Consider the following 16,811-nt stretch of genomic DNA (forward strand, 5'->3'; position numbering starts at 1 on the left):
CACAAGTCGAAGATGTTGTTCGTGCTCTTCTTCACTTTTAGAATAGACCAAGATGTCATCGATGAACACAATAATGAATTTATCGAGATACGGTTTACACACGCGGTTCATAAGATCCATGAACACCGCCGGTGCGTTAGTGAGACCAAATGGCATAACAAGAAATTCATAACTACCATAACGAGTTCGAAAAGCAGTTTTGGAGACATCTTCCCCGTTAACCCTTAATTGATGATAACCCGAGCGGAGATCGATTTTCGAATATACACAAGACCCTTGTAGTTGATCAAAGAGGTCATCGATGCGAGGAAGAGGATATTGGTTCTTAACCGTCAATTTGTTTAGTTCACGATAATCAATGCACATTCGTAGGGATCCGTCTTTCTTTTTAACAAACAAAATTGGAGCGCCCCATGGTGAATGGCTAGGTTGGATAAAATCACGGTCAAGTAGTTCTTGGATTTGACTTTGCAATTCTTGCATTTCGGATGGAGCAAGTCTATATGGTGCACGTGCTACAGGTGCGGCTCTCGGAATAAGATCGATTTGGAATTCAACCGGTCGATGAGGTGGAAGACCCGGCAATTCATCGGGAAATACATCGGAATAGTCACTAACAATTGGCACATCATCGATGTGCTTCTCATCGGACTCGACTTTCTTAACGTGAGCAAGGATTGCAAAACAACCCTTACGGAGTAGTTTTCTAACTTTAATGCACGAAACGAGGTTGAGTTCGGTGCAACTCTTATCGCCATAAACAATCAAGGGTTCATCATTCTCGATAGGAATTCGGATTGCGTTAAGATCACAAAGGATGTGAGATTTCATTTTGGCTAGCCAATTCATAGCGATTATTACATCGAAGCTTCCTAGTTCCATGGGTATCAAGTCAATTTCAAACTCATTACCCAAAATGTTTAACGTACACCCCCGGTAATATGTGTCGGCACTCAATAGTTTTTCATTGGCCACTTCAATGGTATAAGTGGTATCTAGTGAAAGTGGTGGAGTGCTAAAAGAATGAGTCAAAGTCTTGGATACAAAACTCTTATCGGCACCCGAATCGAATAAACAAGTAACATAAGTGTTGTTGAGGAGAAACGTACCTGTGACTAATTCATTGTCATCTCAGGCTTCCTCGGTGTTGATGTTGAAAGCTCGGCCGCATGTGTTGGGGTTGGCTTTCTTCTTCGGACATGCATTACTAAAATGACCCGTTTGGCCACATTCATAACAAGTACCCAGTTTTGGTGCATTGGGCACCTTTTGAGCGACGGGGGCGGCACTTCTACAATCGTTGGCCACATGACCACCCCTTTGGCACCTGTGGCAAAATAGATTCCTACATTCACCATAGTGGTGTTTGTGGCATTTGTTGCAAAAGGGTTTATTTCCGCCATAACTTTTCTTGGCGTCGGAGGTGAAAGGCTTTTTGATGAAGTTGTTGTTGTAGTTGTTGCTTGATTGGGGGGCTTCCCATTTTCTTTTGTTGCCGCCCGATTTATCCTCGACCTTAGGTGCCGGAACTACGATTTCGTCAACCGTTTCGATCAATTGGCGGGCCATGTTTAAGGCTTGTTGTAGGTTAGCGGGTTTGGATGGCATCACTCCTTGTTTAATGCTCTTTGGAAGACCATCCATATAGAGTTTAACCCTTTGAGATTCGGGGTTCATGAGGTTGGGACACATCAAGGATAGTTCGGCGAATCGTTGATTGTAGGCCTTGAGATCGTTTCCGACCGCCTTTAAAGTTCTTAGCTCTTGTTCGAGCTTTCGGGTTTCTTCACGAAGGAAAAATTCGACGATCATCCTTTCCCTTAAATCGGCCCAAGAGAGGGTGTGAGCTTCATCGGTACCCACCGATTGTACATACGTGTTCCACCACGTGAGGGAGATACCGGCAAAGGTGTGGGTAGAATACTTGACCTTGTCTTGGTCCCGACAACTGCTTATGCTAAAAACGGCCTCCGTTTGTTCGAACCATCGAGTGAGAGTAACCGATCTCCCGGTCCCATCAAAAGTATGAGGTTTGCACCCCATGAAAGCTTTATAGGAGCACCCTTCGCTTGAGTTACCGGCCCCTTGATTGTTGTTGTTGTGGTTATTGTTATTGTTGTTGTTTGAGGAGTGACCAGCCATGGCCGCATCCACGGCGGTGGTTATCATTCGTTGTAGAGCTTGTTCGGGAGTCTCATGGCGTGGCACACGACGAGGAGGCATTGTTCCTTCAAAACACAAGAATACCGCTGATTAGTATTTTCAATAATACTAATCATGATATGGAATAAGGATAGAGAAAAATTTTCCTTGACTCACCTTAAATTCTTCATGCCATAATGTCGGAACGTTCATATGAGTCACCGTAATATAATCCCGGAAATTATATTACCCTAATTCATATGTGCATTCGACATTATTTCACAAAGTCAAGGTGGCGTGTCAATTAAATTAAACAACGTGAGATTAAGATGAAATAAGAGTATATATGAGTAGAAACGTTCGAGTATAAATGCACAAGTAGTCAAGTAATTCCTACTTCAAGTCTATATGCCGGTTGTAGTCTAGACTCACTAATGTACCCTACGACTCGGGGTTGACACCAATGAACTCTAAATCCCTACAACCAACGCTCTTATACCATCTATAGCGACCCGACCAAATCATGTTTGACGGCGCCGACTACTTAGGTCCTGTTACTTGGTCATAAGTCTTTAACGTGACGTTTGACCAAAATATGCCGCATTCATTTCATAAGTAAAAGGATATTTCAAGTTTACAAAAGTAGTTCAATGACTAGTTACATTTCAATGTTTAACGTACAAAGGAAACCTATGCGACACAATTTATAAAAGTAGTCAAAAGACGCTCCAACTATGCACGTATACTCGACATCCAAGCAAGTATCAAAAAGTAAGCGAAAGCATGTATCCTTAAGCATTTAAGGACCTGAGAAAACATATAGAAAACTGTCAACGAAAATGTTGGTGAAATCATAAGTGTTTTAGTAAACGTTGTATTTGAACCACAAGATTTAATATAAGATGATTATCAAAATCATTTGCATTCCAAAGTTGTTATTTGTTTTGCGGGCACCCAATTATCAAACTTAACTGTTTTGTACCCTGTTACGTAGTGTTAGAACATACACTATACTCGAAAATATATTTCATCCGCTAATGGTAGCGAACCGTCCGAATGAGGCTCGTCAAGCCCATGTGATCACATAATATAAGTTCTCGTTTACACCCTGCAAGTGTAACTAATGATAATTGAATTGAGGTTTTTTGTTCAAACCCATACGTGGAATGTTCGTTTTCGTACTTGTGTTTAAAGTGTAAAAGTATGATACGTATATGTTTCTCATCCCATAGTTTAAAGCATAAAAGTTGTTTGAAAGATGGGACTATGATCTCACCTTGTGTGCACGAGTAATAAGTACTTCAACAAGTAACGTGTGCAAATAACAATGCTAGTCTTGACCTAAACAAATAGGTCGTATCAATAACGGTAAACACGATAGGTCAAAGATGTTCAATTAGTCCTATGGCTCGTTACGACTCGATTATGTAGCACGTGAATCAAATTGTCAAGTTTCATGCAAGATACAAGTATAGAAACAAGTTAGAAAGATTGCATAATCATTTGGTTAAGTTTGACAAAAAGTCAAACTTTGGTCGGTCAAAGTCAACGAAAAAGTCAACACGTTCGGGTCGGGTCCCGAACTATTTTTCTGTGCTAGTTATTCATATATAAGCATATTAGAACAAGTTTCATGTGAATCGGAGGTCCCTAGCATAGCAAACATTTTTCCTCTAAATGACAAATTGGTCAGCCCACTTTGGCGCGCCGCGCGGGGTTATGGCGCGCCGCGCCAGTACCTGTACACAGAAATTCTGGCAGTTTTCCAAGCTTAATGCACGAACCTAACTTCAAACAATCACCATTTATGACCCGCAAACAACCAAAACATGTATCTTATATCATCGGAAAGGTATTTTGACAAGGAAAACAACTAAACACATTTCATCAATCACATTTACTTTTACAACAACCAAAAATTATATTCAAAGCTCCTCATTTAATGCATTCAAGTTCATAAATGCAATTCGATGATTCGGCAACCAATTTACATGAATGATATGCTGTTTCGAAGGTAATCAAGCATACAATACAACCTAACACTTACAAATAACATTTCATGTCATTCAAAGCATCAAACGTCCATTTCAAGTTCATCAAACCCTAACCCAATTTCACCAAAATCACTAATCAAGTTCATGAAGTTTTCTAAAGCAACCTACAAATCAAATTGAAGCTAGTGATACTAGGAACACATTTAATACTTGCACTTTATCATAACAACAACATTTAAGCAACCAAATCATCAATCAAACACACCAAACTTTCAAGTTCATGCTAGTTACTAAAAATAACAAGATCGAACATATAAATCATATATTCATGTTAGACTTGAGCCATAGACACTAATTAACAACTTTATAAGTTAAAAACATCAAGAACACAAAATCTAGTGTTTTTAGAAAGTTACCCAAATTAGATGTAATCGGTATGGAATCGAAGAGGAAGTTGCAAGGATTTCAAATATGTAATTTGTTTGGATTGAAGCTTGCTAGATTTGAAATGGATGATGATTCTTTGTGATGAAGTTTGAGAGAAATTGTGAAAGTAGTAAAAGAAAATGGAAATGAAAATGAAAAAGAAAGGGAGGTGGGGGTTGACTAGTCAAAAGCTAGTCACATCTTTGCTCCCTTGGCGAAACTAGTCCCTCGAGTTCGGTTGTGGGTGCATGAATTACCTAAACGAGATATTTTAAATACGCGTATTAACGAAGGATGTTATAATCATATAACGAACTTTAAATAAATAAACGGAAAAGTAAACGAAAAAAGGCGGGATGTTACAGATTTAAAAGTTGTTCTTCTGAGAAAATGATTTTTCTTATGAACATGAAACTATATCCAAAAATCATGGTTAAACTCAAAGTGGAAGTATGTTTTCCAAAATGGTCATCTAGACGTCATTCTTTCGACTGAAATGACTACCTTTACAAAAACGACTTGTAACCTGTATTTATGACTATAAACTTATACTTTTTCTGTTTAGATTCATAAACTTAATATCAATATGAAACCATAGCAACTTGAAACACTCAAAACGGATTTAAAACGAAGAAGTTATGGGTAAAACAAGATTGGATATTTTTGCTTGTTGTAACTACGTGAAAATTGGTAACAAATCTATATTAATCATATCCTAGCTAACTCATATTGTATTATACATGTATTCTAATATATTATGTAATCTTGGAATACCATAGACACGAATATAATATTTTGACATATCATATCGACCCATCTATATATATATTTCGGAACAACCATAGACACTCTATGCAGTAATGTTGGAGTTAGCTATACAGGGTTGAGGTTGATTCTAAAATATTATATACTTTGAGTTGTGATCTAGCCTGAGGCTTGTATACACGAGGTCTTGGATTGATTCGAGATAATATATATTGCTTTATTTCTGTACATCTAACTGTGGACAACTAGTTGTAGGTTACTAACGAGGACAACTGACTTAATAAACTTAAAACAGTAAAACGTATTAAATGTTGTAAATATATTTTGAACATACTTTGATATATATTTACATATTTGTTATAGGTTCGTGAATCGATCAGTGGCCAAGTCTTACTTCCCGACGAAGTAAAAATCTGTGAAAGTGAGTTATAGTCCCACTTTTAAAATTTAATATTTTGGGATGAGAATACATGCAGTTTTTATAAATGTTTTACGAAATAGACAAAAGTAAATGAAACAACATTATATGGGTGAATGATCGAAGCCGAATATGCCCCTTTTGCTTTGTAACCTAAGAATTAGTAAACCAATCTACTAATTGACGCGAATCCTAAAGATAGATCTATTGGGCCTAACGAACCCCATCCAAAGTACCGGATGCTTTAGTACTTCGAGTTGTTTTATCATGTCCGAAGGATTTCCCGAAATGATAGGGGATATTCTTATATGCATCTTATTAATGTCGGTTACCAGGTGTTCACCATATGAATGATTTTTATCTCTATGAATGGGATGTATATTGAAATATGAAATCTTGTGGTCTATTATTATGATTTGATAATATATAGGTTAAACCTATAACTCACCAACATTTTTGTTGACGTTTTAAGCATGTTTATTCTCAGGTGATTATTAAGAGCTTCCGCTGTTGCATACTAAAATAAGGACAAGATTTGGAGTCCATGCTTGTATGATATTGTGTAAAAACTGCATTCAAGAAACTTATTTTTGATGCAATATATTCTTATTGTAAACCATTATGTAATGGTCGTGTGTAAACGGTATATTTTAGATTATCATTATTTGATAATCTACGTAATGCTTTTTAAACCTTTATCGATAAAATAAAGGTTATGATTATTTTAAAAATGAATGCAGTCTTTGAAAAATGTCTCATATAGAGGTCAAAACCTCGCGACGAAATCAATTAATATGGAACGTTTATAATCAATATGAATGGGACATTTCAATTATTACTACTACCGCTACCGCTACCGCTACCGCTAGAAAATGTAGATCCTTTGTCTCCAAACAATGTGACAACTTGAGTTTGTCAATTTGATTTTGAGGTTTAGATTTAGTTTATTTAATAATGCACATATGAGATATGAGATTCGGAAGTTTTGAAATAACTGCATGCAATATTTTGACATGCGAATGTGTTATACAGTTCAATTAACTTCAATTCTCCATTCTGTACCCCCTTTTTTACGTAAGAGATAAAGATAGAAGTGACTCGAAAGAAATAACTTTCAAACAAGTTTTGTTCAAATAATAAGATTTGCAATGATTCAACATATATTTGATTTGCTTTCTCGGTAGGGAACAATAAGCATTTAACTCATGGTTCTAATGAGTAACAACAGTATAATATAAGACAGATAAAAGCATATACTTATGAACAAAATTTATAATCAAATATTAATTCAATCCAAGAGCAATGTGTTACCTATTTATTACATTTTAAGTAGCTATCTAGGAACGAAATCAGATATTGAAGCTTTCATTTACAGAAACGGTATTGTGTGACAAAGAATTATGCTCATGTAGGAGTGGCAATTCCGCATCAATGCTATTATGCATGAAAAATGCAGGTTTTAATGGTACTGGAAGTGTGACAGACAAACTGTTAAGCATATGAACAACCGAAGCCATGGTTGGCCTATCAACAACATTTTCTTGAACACATAGGAGCCCTATGTGGATACTTCTGATCATGTCACGCAATGAAACTGATCCTGTCTTCAGTGTCGGGTCTATCACATCTGATACAATGTCATTCTGCCAGCTTTTCCATGCCTGATAACATATACAATTATGTTTTTAGGATGCATGAACCTATTAATTCTACAAATATGATATCGTTGGTGGAAACTTACAAAGCTAACAAGATCTTCGACACTCTCTCCATTGCGAAAAGATTTATTCTTTTGACCTGTTACTATCTCGAGTACAAGCACTCCAAAGCTAAACACGTCCGACTTCACAGAAAATTGCCCATGCATGGCATATTCTGGTGCCATATAACCACTATAGGAGGGCATAAAATGGACCATAAATAAGCATCTGTAGCTAAATGCTTAAGTGTTGTGTAGCTTATGTTTCTAAAACATAGCAAGACCTTTACAGTGATGACCGTTCTATTTTTTGTAAATTCTTAAATGTCAAAAAATCCATTAAGAAAACAAGTGCAACCATGGTCACCGGAAGAGCATAGTGGGTATCTGCCCTATCTCGATTTAAAAAAATTGCAGTAATTTTTTTTACTAAAAAATAAGGTTTTTTTTAGTGTTTATCCCCTTCCACTAGTTTTGTCCCATCTGTGGTCGAGTTCAAGTTCCGCCACTGACCATATGGTGTCACAAGTCATAAGGCCTTTGTAGGTGGATACAAAAAATGCACCTCTACAAATAATTAAATGTACGTACTTATTTGTATGTAAAGGTAATGTACTTACTAGGTTCCTACAATCCGATTGGTGTCACCTTGAGTTTCTTCAGCTTTAAACAATCTTGCCATGCCAAAATCGGCAATTTTAGGGTTCATTTCCGCATCCAGTAATATGTTACTAGCTTTCATATCACGATGAATGATCCTGAGACGAGAATCTTCATGAAGGTATAATAGTCCCTTCGCAATGCCTTTAATGATATTGTACGGCTTTTCCCAATCAAGAAGTGTTTTTTTAGTAGGATCTATGTCACCATTATCATTTCCGTATTAGTAACAATGAGAGAACATGCTACAACCTTATTGTTATTTATGTTTCAAAATTTGTAGGATTTACCAAAAATAAATTGATCAAGGCTAGCATTTGGCACGAACTCATAAATGAGAAGTCGTTCGCTTCCTTCAGTACTGAAACCCAACAGCCTAACCAAATTACGATGTTGGAGTTTGGCAACTAGCAAAACCTCATTCTTAAATTCGATGTCACCTTGGCCAGAATCCCTTGCTAGCCTCTTTACAGCTATCTCGCATCCATTGCCAAGCTTACCCTGTATATATCAAAAGATAGCATGTATAAACACTAAAGATATCACTATAACTATAACCATGTGGACTAACTATCAACATAGGCTCATACTTTGTAGACCGCTCCAAATCCACCACGTCCAAGCTTATTATCTTCAGAAAAGTCGTTGGTTGCTGCTTTTATTGTGGTAAAGTTGTATTGCAATGATTCAGAGGTGCTAATATCCATATCCAGAGTTTCAACTAAAAGAAAAATTAGAGGTGTTACAAATCTCTTTAACCAGTGTTCTCACTTTAAATATAAGAAAATGAAATTTTGTTGCTTTTTATGCTGTTAAATTTAAAAATGCAAGTTTGAGTTCGTGAGTTCGCAAAATTATGTTTCTATAATATAATCCATTGATATGTTATGTCAATTAAGTACAAACATCGAACTTACTCTGACTGCTTTCGAGGAGCCATGGTGGTCGTGTTTCCATTATTTTCTTTCTAAATTTCACAAAGATGCATAACGAAGCTATTACAAATGTTAAAATAATAACGACTACTATTATAACGATTGCGGTGTTGCTTATCTTTTTGCCTGCAAATAATTGAAAGTGTCAGGATGAAATATGTAGTTTTGAGTATTATCGTAATATAAATTTATATACTTAGCTAGAAATACATATGACAATGGATCGGACGTGCATCGGATTATGCTATATTCATATTCATATTCACATTCATATTCATATTCATATCAATTAGAGTTGCTCATCCATATTTGTGTACATATTCATTTAAGTTCACATATCTATCCATGAGATTAAGCGTGTTAATAGATATTTATTGAATTTTAAAAAGGAAAATATTCAAACTATGAAATGAAACCAGAAAATAAACCACAAATATGAGTGAAGTTGTTTCACTTTATTTAAATAAGTCCTATTTTAATTTTAATTTATTACTTTATGAGTTACTTGGATTTTATGCATATTTTTGTATTTGTTTTTTTGACATCATTAAATATGGGGATATTGTTGAGAAAAATAACTCACAAGATATAATCTGATGAGTAAAATTTGAGTCACGAAGATATAATTAATTACCTATATCTAAAAGAGGTTAGGTAAAAGGTAAAGTTGAAATGAATAGTACTATTCATTTTTCTACTTTTCGCAAACTTAACCCCCTAACTTTCATTAAAATACAAATCGAACCCTCCACTTTATATGTGTATTTTTCCCCAAATTTCACAAGCTTAACCCCCTAACTTTTATTAAAATACAAATCGAACCCTCACTTTACTAACTTTTTTTTTTTTTACTAATATTCAATTTTCACAAACTTAACCCCCAACTTTTATTAAAATACAAATCGAACCCCCACTTTATACGTAAAATTTTTTCAAATTTCACAAACTTAACCCACTAACTTTTATTAAAATACAAATCGAACCCCCACTTTACTATTTTTTTTTTTTTAAAAAATAAAACCCGAACGTTAAAAGAAGCAACTTTCACAAAAGGAACAACCCTTCAATGTTATGTCAAAAAAAATTCTTTTTTACAAAATAGATCAAGGCTTTTTTTTAACTCGCATTCAAAACGGAGCCCCCGGCGCGAAGCGAGGGCTCCACAACTAGTGATCTCTAAGTGTTAAATTCTGGAAATTTAAGTATTAAGGACAATAGTCTGCAACAATACAAAGTACATACATTTTGCAGAGTAAAGTGAAGAATGCTACAATGCCATATTTTTAAAGAGAAAGTTTTTCACTGCTTAGAACGTTTCAAGAGCTATTCTAGCATGCTTAATTGTAGTTACGGTACCAACTAACATTTTGAATAATCACTATTATATGGGCTTATGCATGATATTAGGAAGACAGAGAACATGCTTGAAATTAGTCATTCATATATAAACCTTGTAATAAAATTAGTTGAGGCTCTATGCATTATAAAGCACCTCTACTGTTAAAACTATTCTTGATTGTAATTGTGTATTGTTACAATATACATTATTGAATCATTGTTTGTTCAATTGTTCTTTATATTTCATACTTGTGTTGTGAGGTCCTATGTTTCCCGGTGTGCCCTGAGCGGGTCTAAAAAAAGTGCCCCTATAGACAAATAATACACTCACTTTTAAAAGTTGGAACATAGTCAATCTATGCAACTCATAATTATTTTTGTCACTAATACATTAAAATGTTTACAATACATGAACATAGTATTACAATTACAAGTTCAAACACCACTTCAAACATCGGCTCTAGTTATTGGGTCGACAGCAAGCGTCGATTTATTATCGACTTGACTGACTCTTGAAGCCTAAATTAAATTTAAGGCAGGATTTAAAACCCATGAAAATTTGATTTTACCATTTTAATGACGTCTCAACTTAATTTATTTATTTTATTTATTTATTTTATTTTTCTAAAGTTTTTTTCCTACTTATTGGCCGGAGGTCCACTCGGAAGCAATCTCTCTATCCGTCGAATAGAGAGAGGGATGATTTTCTCTACTTTTGAGAGTGTTTTCACTCTGTGTTGAGAAATGATTTGTCTTGATAGGGGAAGGATTGTCTACATCTCACCTTCTCATACACCGCTTATGTGGTATTGGATTTTGTTGTTGTTTCTCAAGCTAGGTGAACTAACGTGTTTTTTTTTATGGGTGCACATAAATGGGAATATCATATTTCATATTGTCACTATGTACTATTCCCACATCGCTTGGCAAATAAACATACATTTCACCATGTTTAAAAAGAGCAATATAATTTGGAAGTACAGATCCATTAAACTGTTGTGAAAACTTCAGGGTATGGGTTTATTACTCTTGGGCCAGGCTTTTTAAAAATCTGGACTTCCATATGATCACTTTGAAACATTTTTCAAAGGATCACTTTGATCCCCCAATAGGCCGGGCCTGATATTAAACATTTTTCATCGATAACTAAGATTCTGACTTGTTACTAGTACCCAACATAAATGCATTTTGTTAAAAATATAATATCACAATACATACCTGATTGTGCTGACAGTGGTGGTTGTATTGACGGTGGTAGTGAGGTTGACGGTGGCTGGATGACCACATTAGTAGTACTCTGATTGTAAAACTTAAATGTTTCATACCTCAAATTACACATAGGTACATATATTCTCACACCAATTCTTCCATTAAAAAGGTCTCCTATCCTATTGATCAAATCTTCCAAACAACTATTGCATTGCGAATCTGATAAATCTGGAGTACACTGTACAAGCGCGTAGATATTATTAGAGAAACCTGGCCCAGTCGTATTCCCAGTTGCAAACTTCCTAAACGAACCACCACCTGCTGCATCTCTTCTTAAAATAGTCAACAATAGTCCAAGATCCCCATTGAACTGATCAACATCACTCGCGTTTTGGGGATTAGCGAAATACACATAAGACCTAATACTAGCAGTTTGCCCCAATATAGTTAGGTTTGAGTATTTTAAAAAAACAGAAGTCATGGTAGCCCCATGCTTCCTTTTGGTTAGGACAAAGTTGTCTCAATTTAATAATAGAGTCATTGAGACAACTTTTGTCATACCCCGTCCTAATCCGTCTGGACGAAGTCACCAACATCTGATTCCATTGCGATGATCGACTCCAAATAAAGTCTTTACAATGAGCAAATGCACAGCGGAAGATTTCTTTCGTACCTGAGAATAAACATGCTTTCAAGTGTCAACCAAAAGGTTGGTGAGTTCATAGGTTTTATCATAAAACAATAAAATTCATCATTTTAATAGACCACAAGAGTTAAATGCTGCATGGTACAAATGGGCCCGAATCCTATACCCACCTGTAATGTACATGCGATATCTTTTAAATACAGTACACCTTTCCCGTGTACGAAATCATCTTTCATAAATCTTAGTAACCGTACACATATCTCGTGCACAAAAATAACATACACATAACCTGTGTATAAAATCATTCTCTCGATACATACATTCATATCAATTGGTGGCAATTATCATGTCCACATAATTCAATGGTGGCAATTATCATGTCCACATAATTCAACGGTGGCAATTATCATGTCCACATAATTCAATGGTGGCAATTATCATGTCCACATAATTCAATAATAATTCGCAGAACTTCTGTCTGCATAGTAATTCATTCGAGGAATGTTTTGCTTGTGTCTATCTCGTCAAACATTTATAAAAGCATTTCATGTATTCGCAGTTCAAAATATATTTCAAAAGCATTTAATAAAGCAGTTATAAAAATAGCGCATGTATTCTCAGTCCCAAAAATATAAAGAGTAAAAGGGAATCAATGAACTCACAATACTGTATTTTGTAGTAAAAATACATATGACGATATTGAACAATGCAGGGTTGGCCTCGGATTCACGAACCTATATCATTTATATATTAACACACATAATTGTAATCGAACAAGTTTATATATTGTTTGTTATTTTAGTAAGTTATATGCTTTATTAATTAACTATTTTTATTCTATTTACTTTAGATACATAATTAGTATTTATTACAAAAATATTAATATAGTTATGTCATATGTATTTAAATATATTTATATAATAAATATTTATTTGGTAAAATAATATTAATAATAATAAATAAAAGGTGTATTTGATTAGTAATAATAATACTAATACTTATAATAATAATAATAATAATAATAATAATAATAATAATAAAATAATAATAAATATAGTATTACTACCTTAAAAGAAAAGGCTTCAAAAAGAACACAAACTGCCTTGGCCCGGACCCGAACCCGCGACCTCTCGCTAACCCAAAACACCCTTTAACCATCCGTCTATCCTTACTTTTATGATTTATACCCCGAAATAAAAGTATATAATCTATATCTATTTAGTTCTTTTTCTTCTTATGGTAAACTAATCGACACATACATCATCTACTTCATTTCATCATAAATTCATCATCATCCTTTTATCATGATCATAACATCACAACATCATTATGTAATATCATATTCCATCGTTTTTTTTTTTTTTTTTGCAGCAAGTACCACTGGGTCTCGGCCCAATAACAAAATCAATCCACATCTCAACAAAATATGAACCTTGGCCCAAGTTTAATTTAAATTCACAGCCCAAGTTAAATAAGTAAGCCCAACAGCATATTAAGGAGTTGTTCTTCTGGATTTGGGTGTGAAGCCCGTTCGATAACAGAAACAAATGAAAAAGATTTCAACTTGAACATCATATATGCGGAAACTGTACAGTAGCAAGTGGGGTTTAAATAAAGTTTTCACAACTTCACATGGCTTATTTGAATATTAATATATGTTAAAAGGTGATATCGAAATTTATCATCTTTATCACTTTAATAATCTCAATCTCATCCGAAATCATGTTACCATCAATTATTATTATTTAATCTGTATCATTCTAGTCACAGATTAAACTGAAATAGTAACGTGGTGTTATTGAAGGTGGTTTGATTCGATTTAAAGCAGAAATAGTTAACGAAGGAGAAGAAAAAAAAAATAATAATAATAATAATAGTGATGGTGATTTGAGTCTAAGAAGAAAAAAAACAGATGAGAGTAATAGCGACAAGGGAACGCGTAGTAGTAGCAGTAAATGGGTTCGTGTGGTTTTGAATTTAAATCGAAAAAGAAAACGAGTAAACCACAAGTGGGTTTAGGTGATTAACGATGATATGAGGGTGGTAGGTTTTCAGCCGGTACATAGACCCATTTGCATCAATTAAAGATATCAATGGTGTACTTGATGATGGTCCTTGTTTCATAATCAAAAGTAGAAAAAAAAAATAAGAATCGAATCAAACGGAATGAGTCTTGATGATGGTGTTTCAAGTTGTTGTAGTGATCATGGTGTTCGTGGGGTTGTCGAACAGAAATAGTAATTTACAGGTGGGTTTGATTATGGTTCATTAGTTAGTTAGGATGGTTGAGTGGTGATAATGATAAAAAAAAAATCACGATGGTAGATGTCAAAGGGAAGAAGAAAGAAAAGATGGTGTATGGTGATTTGTTTTGATGGTTTACAAACAACAAGTATACTAGCAGCAGGAGCTTACGGAGATGAATAATGGTGGTGTGTTAATAGAGGTGGTCGTGGTCAACGGATTATTGGTGGTGATGATAGTAGGTGGTGGCGGTTTGGACATGAAATTAGATAGAAAGAAAATTAGTGGCTATGGTTTTTATGATTCTCATATCTTTGTATAAGTCATATATAATAAGTTAGATGATGATATAATATATAAAAAAACAGTAAACTGAAAGAGATGGTTTTGTGTTGGTATTTCATGTACGCAATATATCTATATAATTCATGTAATTATAGCACTGATTACCAATAATAATATTTTAACATAAAGCAAACAAATAAACTGTACAAAACTTTGACATAATGATAAAGCAATAAATAGAATATTAAACAATGATCACACTTTAAGTTAGAAAGCCGCCATTTACTATTCTTTTTACGGAATAGGTTTCGCGTTTCGTTGTTAAACAGTGACGGATAAAGGTCTTCGGAAAAATCCCAAATTTTTACAATAATTATTTTTATTTATTTATGTCATTAAGGTAAAAATTCAGTCATTAACTATTAAATAAAAATTACATTAATTATTCACTCCCAACCCCAAGTAAAATATAAAAAAAAAAAATTAAAACTCAATAAATAGTTTCTAAATATATTTTTAATAAGTCTAAAATTTATGGAACTCATTTTCGAATCACCGTTTATTTTAAAATCATATACGTTTGAATTTAACTTACTTAATATCAATCGGGATATCAAATGAGTGTTACAATCATTTAACATCTATACTTTATTTATATATATAGATATATTTTAAATAATAATTATTATAATAACCTATTTTTATTTTATTTTACATAATTAAATTTTTAATAGCAATAACATATAATATTTCAAATTATAATTTCAATTACCATTTATATATATATATATATATATATATATATATATATATATATACACACACACACACACATATCTATTTACAATTAATTATTCGTGAATCGTCGAGAGCAGTCGAAGGTCAATTGAATATATGAACATCGCTTCAAAATTTTTGAGACTCAACATTACAGACTTTGCTTATCGTGTCGAAATCGTATAAAGTTTAAGTTTAAATTTGGTCGAAAATTGCCGGGTCGTCACAACTTTGACATACATCCAGATTGACATCACCTCGACAAGGCGAAACAGAATTGACTATATCTGATCCTTGGCCTACAGAGATATAGTAGAAACCTAACCCGGGGTTGGTAGTTGGCATGATGGATAGAGCAGTGTCTAGATTACTTTTGTACATACTGTTTGTGGTGTAGTTTGAAGTATTATTACAGTAATAAGAAAAAAATTCGGGCTGAGCTAAGCTGCTGGTACTGATAATAAAATATACAAATTATAGAGAACAATATGAAATGTTTTTCTGGGAGGTTCAGCATTTTTTGTGTACTAGCTGGTTCAAAATGGTGTATGCAGATACAGAGGAGTAAAAGACCCGATAAGTTTATGGTCTATACACGTTTCTTCTTAGACATGATCAATACATATATATGGTTTAGCCAGCATTGTTGACTAATTGTAATGAACTATTGGTTTGAATGTATCTGCAGGTTACTTTTACTTTCATTGTATTATGTTTTCGGGTTAAGTGTGTACCTAATTAATTACATCGAGTACATTGTCAAAATACTTGTTAAAATATGCATTTGTATGTATTTTGATGATGTATCACATGCCATCTTTGAAATGACACGTCGCCAAAAACAAATACAATGTCAATAAGACAAAACATAACCAGGCGTTTGTTTTCTTCCGTTAGATGATGTGGATATAACTGACGAAAAGTAACGGATATAACCAGGCGTTAGTTTGTCAAAACATGCAGCGTCAGTTATGGTATTGACGAATTTTGGAGGTTCCGTGACTTCATTCTTCAACCAATATATCATGATTTAACAAATATATATATTTTATTATTAATTTATTTTTTCGCACCCAATTTTCAATTTGATTTTACTATATCACTATACCCAATATTTGACACAAGAAACTGACACAATGGTTAAAATATGTCAGTACCATATCACATGCAGTTTTTACTTTTTGGCCAAAAAGCGCACAACTGTCTGTGATATCACAGGCACGGTTGGAAATAGTGTAAGTAACTAGTTCCGTCATCCATATAATGAAGGTTA

At 34.0% G+C, this 16,811-nt stretch overlaps 1 pseudogene; it reads right to left on the minus strand.

Moving 5' to 3' along the window:
- The window catches only part of LOC139864492 (cysteine-rich receptor-like protein kinase 15), a 47,222-nt pseudogene extending 30,657 nt beyond the window's left edge, over nucleotides 1-16,565 (minus strand).
- Nucleotides 16,566-16,811: the final 246 nt, after the last annotated feature.

Source organism: Rutidosis leptorrhynchoides, chromosome 8 (assembly GCF_046630445.1).
Source record: "Rutidosis leptorrhynchoides isolate AG116_Rl617_1_P2 chromosome 8, CSIRO_AGI_Rlap_v1, whole genome shotgun sequence".
NCBI classification, from domain to species: Eukaryota; Viridiplantae; Streptophyta; class Magnoliopsida; order Asterales; family Asteraceae; genus Rutidosis; species Rutidosis leptorrhynchoides.